Here is a 6,115-nt window from a genome sequence, read left to right as displayed (position 1 = left end):
TTGTTCAAAATACTCTTTTAAACAAAAGTTTCAAAAATGTATTTTTGCTTACACACTTTTAGATTGTATGCCTTTTTATTATTAACAATACAACCAGTACAGAAAAACACACTGTCTGATGTTAATCAAGAAAAAGAAGGGAAAATACAGTTTGAGATTTTATTGTGAAAGAAGGAAAATAAAAGAATTATTTTTCCATAAAGTCTGTAAATTTTTCAGTAAAGAAACACATGTCTATTGTTAACTCACTGAAGACAGAACTCAGCTTGTGAACTGGAATGATCTGCAGATCATGTAAACACAGTGTGACACCCTGTGTTTCACTAGCGTGTCTATGGGGAGAGTTTCCTTGGTCGCTGACATGGTTGTATTACTGACAGTGAAGAAGACAAAGCAGTGCGTCTCTAGGCCTCCCTCTGTCTGTCCACCTCCCCTCTCAGGTCTCTGTTGGTTTAACCCCGATGGGCAGCAGCAGCCAGGCCGGACAGCACCCAGACACAGTCATGTGATTTATTACTGTCTGAGAGTGGAGGGGAGATGACCACTCAGATTTGACCCCTGACGTCTTATCAGCCACTCATCAATAGGCAGACGACACTCTGACGAAACTAGTTTACTCATGTGAACGGTGAGCTGGTGAATGTGGTTAGTCATAGTAGATAGGTCATAGAGATAACAGAAGATGGGTTCACATTTCATTGTCTGTTTAAGAAAACTATAGATACCACTATAGATACTTTATAAATGCTTTATAAATAATTTTGTAATTTAAAATAGCATTGTCTCAGGCTAATACATTAACTCTTTTCATATAGTGTTTTTTTTAAATTATTTCATTAGGGTGAAACAGCTTGTTAGTCTGGTGTGTGTTCTGTTGTGAGAGTCATATTTAAGAGGATGGAGAAATAAATGGAGAAAATACTGTGTACATTTTTATGGAGATTTGAGTAATTGTACCTTGGGAGGATATTAATGACTGCTAATGGGTTTCAGATTTATTGTGGATTGCTAGAAGAAAAAAAAATTCCAAATGATTTAAAAAAAAAGAGCTCCCAAAGGTTGAGAGCTGGCTGATATATCATATATCTACAATACAGAATTACACGATCTATTTCAAAACAAATCTGTACAATTTCTAAGTAAGAGGGGAAATAACTCAGGATAGAGCCTCTTCCAGTTTTTAGATCTGTGTTAATCTACAAAGAGTGAAGGTGTAGCACTTTGGTAAGAAGCTTCAGATTTGGAAATGCTATTGTTTCCTGCTATGTAGGATATAATGATACACTCAAGATATGATCTCATGACAATTTAGCGATTTTATTACAACTTGAAATTGATGTTAATTCATATATTTCATTTTTTAAATTTCAATCCCCATGTAAAAAAACCCAACTTTTTTTCTGAATAAACTATACTTGTTGGGTAATTAATTTGTCCCTGTTACTATTTCACATAGATTCTTTTTTTTTACCCTATATCAGGGAAAAAATAGACACAATAAGGTATAGTACAGAAAAAATACAGTTAAAGAGTTTAAATATCAAGACATTTAGAGTAAAACTCTTTTTTTGTTTTCAGTTTTATGATCATCTTCTTTTTTTTTTTTTTGGTGCTTACTTAAAATGATCTAATTGGGAGGATTGTTAATGGTATGGGACCAAACTTTAAGATTGTAAAAGTTTTTGATGGATGTTTTAAAGGTATGACATCCTGAAAAAAAAAAAAAAAAAAAAAAAATCAATTAGCTTTTAAAGAATTGTGTGGCCTATGGGGACTCTGGTTCAAGTACACTAGCGATGTACTGGTAGGAATTAAGTGTTTATGATGTTTTATAGTGACCATGTTTGTTTTTGTACTTTGTAGTTCACTTTTTGTCCTGTAGGGGGCGTCCTGGACATTGTTATAAATTGAAAGTACCCTCATTAAACCAATGCAACCAACCTGAGCAGACTTCAAGGGCCGCAGTGGGCATTATCAGTTCCCCCGCAGCTGCACACAAAACTTATTTAGGAATCCATACAGAAAAGAATAAAATCAATTTTTTTAAAGTTGTCAAAAAATAACTTTATGATGCGAGTTTCCTGCTTATTCAACCATAGTGGATATTATACGTTCACCTGGTGATTTCTTTTCCAACCCAAAGAAAAAGAAACATTTTTCCACAGAGTTCACCACAGAACATCTTTGAAAACAAGCACCAGGCTGGGCTTAAGGTGATGTAAACACAGATCTATTTCTGTGGCTGTGACACACTGTGGTTTCTCTGGAAAGGGAACAGCAGCCCCACATCACAACAAAAGAGGCCACACAGTGAGCATCTCTGTGGACCAAGACATGGACAGACACATGGAGGAAAAGATGAAGGACCATTGTAGCCAAGGGCAGTAAATGTACAGACATCTCTCATTATATACACAACATATGCTTAGAAATAGATGCCTTTAACTTGTAATTTTAAGGAGTATGTAGAATCCTAAGACTGTGGAATCAGCTGACGTGTGTAAAACTAACAACTGAATTTATCTAATAAATATGACTGTCTTTGGTAAGGTAAATTAAAGCACGCACTGAAATAAATAATTGAATATCATAGTTTCTATAAAAAAAACAGAGGTGGGAGAGAATTTAAAGAATCTGGATATAAAATAGCAAAATTAAATCATATCTGATATCTGTGTTGATAACCTACCAAAAAACGTCAGCTAGCTTTGCCTGCTAAATTTGCTGTTTGTTATTTCAGTTGTCATTTGCCTGGCCTACATACATATATATCATTTTTAGTGAGTCTAAAATGCTTTCATACAAAGTTTTCAGTTAGCATTAGCTGAAATAGCATTATTTGTTGTCAAATTTATTTATGAAAGGCTGAAAAGCTGCATTTTTAAAGACTTAAACTTCTGTAATTGAAGTTTAACACCTCCTGCTGAAGACAGGTTATCAAGGAACATTTTACTACTTTGCCGGAGCAGCTATTCTTCATGCCATCGTCAAAATTTCAGAGGTAGACGCTAATGTTGGGTGTAAACAGCCAAACAGCTTCTTTGTGGTTTCAGTTTGATAGAATTAAATTGCAACAATTAAAAATGTAACAATAAACTCAACGTAAGATATCATACAATTTGGAATGCTGGATGGAGAAATAGTAAGAATGCAAGATGTACCGATGGTTGATCACAACAGTGTGGAAGAAGACAAAAATGGGACACAGAACAATCTGCAGTTGAAAAATATAGGGATTGGGATGCAGATACCAACATCAGTATCAGTGTGGATTTCAAGCCTAAGTACTTGTATTCCTACAGATAAAACATTGCCATTGTCATTTTACACCATGATGTTAGCCTTTCATTACTTACACCTCTGAGACTGATGTTGCCATGCTGTATATGACAAGAAAAGACACAGGTTACAGAAAGTTAAATGACTTTTGAACCATAAATCATAGCCATTTACTTTTTTTTCCCTCTGGAGGCCCTCTGTTTTGCTGTTTGAATGATGCTATCCATGTTTTCATAGTCCTTATGGAGGCTTTTCTGGCGAGCCTGGAACTTGGGCAACCAGGGTCTTTAAAGATTAAACCCATACAATAGCTCTGATATTGAATGTCTTTTATCATTTTTTTCTTTCTTTTTTAATAATTTCTGCTGCTAGCAGCTAATGCTATCCTTCATTCTGTATTCCACAATACATTGTGATGGAGTGTCACAACCAATGGTAGGCAGTTCAGTTGTCATGTCATGCTTTGTCAAACTGCACGTCTTTGCACATAGCTCATGCAGGAGACGGCCTGAATAGCTCATAATGGAGAGGCAGAGAGCCTGTGACGTGGCCCTCTGTGTAACTGCAGACAGGGACTGCTTTGATTTAGGACAGAAATAGAGCTAACACAAAGAACCCCAAGGACATCTGTGTAAATATGGTAATATTTAGAAAAGTCTGTAGTCACAGAATGAGCCATGTCTGCAGTTTAGTTATTCTAAAGAAACCAACATTGAAAAAATGGAACAAACCTTGAAAATAAATCTGAGAAGTGTAATGGTATTATTGAGTATTTATATTCATATCAGTGAGTATCCAGTAGTGGTAGTACCTATGCTCAGTCTGAAAAAAAGTGGTATCTGTGCATCCTTAGTTTGATGTAAATGAAAGCTCTTACATTGTCAAATGAGACTGCTTGAAAGACATACACAAGGAAGCTAATTTGTCAACAGCAGGTGGCAATCTTATAGGGACTGAAAGGAAAATGCCAAACTGGTCAGCTAATAAACTTTGCACTGCTTTATTTGGATACAGATGTAAGATTTACAAGTGTCTTACTCAATACCACCATGCCCCACTTAATATGTGAATATAACCATGCACAATTTAAACAAATTTTATTTTAAGATGACGAAAACTTAACAAACAGTATTTGTAACTTTCTGGTTTCAAGTATTCAGCAGCATACTATGTCCAGATCCTTTTATTTCATTGAAAGAAGGCTATTGTGGCTGCCTTTAAATATATTTTTGTTAAGGGTTTAAAAGCAGGTTCATGGTAGAGGATATAAAGAGAGGGAAAAACATTCTTGGAGAGCTGTGGAGGAAGAAAGGAGCCAGATCAGTGTTGTAAAGTCATCCTGACACAGAGACACAGACCAGACAAGGATCTCCCGCTCGTAAACTCAGCGGTGAGTTTTCAACAGTCTGACACACTCTAGGATATTTCAGCATGCTTACAAACAGTAAGCATAAAGGGGACTGTGTGCAGACAATCTGTGGGTATATCTTTGCATGTGAGCTTGTTTTATCAGTAGTAGGTCTCCTCTTGCCACCACAGGGTGAGGATCGATCAGGCGGCAGACGGCTTAGGTCAGACATCACCCACACACTCCTCTCAGTGAGTCTCAGCCCACCCAATTTACCCCATCAATCAGTGGATTAGGTGCCAAAACCCTCTTCAATAATCCACACTCTACCTCCCACCCCAAACACACAAACAAATCATAACCAATCGCACATTTGACTGCAGACCACACTGTGGTTTGTCTCCAAAGAGCAAAGAAAGAAATGCTCTGGCAGAAAGGCGATTTTGATTAGAGGAGTTTCAGGTGAGACAGGATAGGTTATAAGAGATCTTAGTAATTCTTAATAACACAAGTCATTATAAATAATATCAAAATGAAAGAATAAAATTACTTTATTGATAGAACAGTAATGCAATCAGCAGTCCCACCAGCTTGCTGTGAATTTTCTTTAATATTTCCTGCTATATGTCAGACACCAGCTCACCCAACCTCACTGTACTACTTACTAAAGGAGGGTGGCAGGAAAAGTCTGGGAAAATTTGGTTGGCATTCACACGTACAACTAACTTAAAAAAAATTTGTAAATGGGTACACCCTGGACTGCTCAATCGCAGGGCTGACATATAGAGACAAACAACCAGTCACAGTCACACCTACAGCCAATTTAGAATCACCAATTAACCTAACAAGCATGCCTTTGGTGGTGGGAGGAAGCCGGGGGACCTAGAGAGAGAACCCACGCATGCAAAGGAAGAACATGGAAACTCTACACATAAAGGCCCTGACCAGGAAGCTAACCAGGAATCTTCTCGCTGTGAGGTAACAGCGCTAACTTCTCCCTCTTATGTCTCCCTCTTATCCCAGTAAAATTTCAGATGATGCAACAATGTTACAACTGCATTAGCACTTTCATTTATGGAAGTTGTTGGAGGGGTTGTTGCCACATATCTGTATCTCCAAAAATTAAATGTTTTATTTGAGCTTGTTAACTTATAGAGCTGTCAAGATTAATCTTGACAATCTACAATTAGTGCACTAATTTTTTTTTTTTAAGTTACGATTAATCACATGTCCCTAACGACAAACCCTGGTTAAGCTGCATCACAATTCTCTGAGCCACAGTGATGTAAAAAGAAGACCAAAATAAAAGCAGGCACTCATAAAAACATGAAGTGACTTACCTTTAGTATAAGACAGTTCAAATATCCCAACTAGGGTACAGGTTTAGCTCAGTGGGTAGAGCAGGTGTCCTTATACAGAGGCTATAGTCCTCGACACACTGGTCGTGGTCTCAGCACTATTGCGTGCATCTTACCCCCCCCCCCCCCC

This window comes from Cheilinus undulatus, linkage group 1 (genome assembly GCF_018320785.1).
Source record: "Cheilinus undulatus linkage group 1, ASM1832078v1, whole genome shotgun sequence".
Lineage (NCBI taxonomy): Eukaryota > Metazoa > Chordata > Actinopteri > Labriformes > Labridae > Cheilinus > Cheilinus undulatus.
This window is presented reverse-complemented; position numbering follows the sequence as displayed.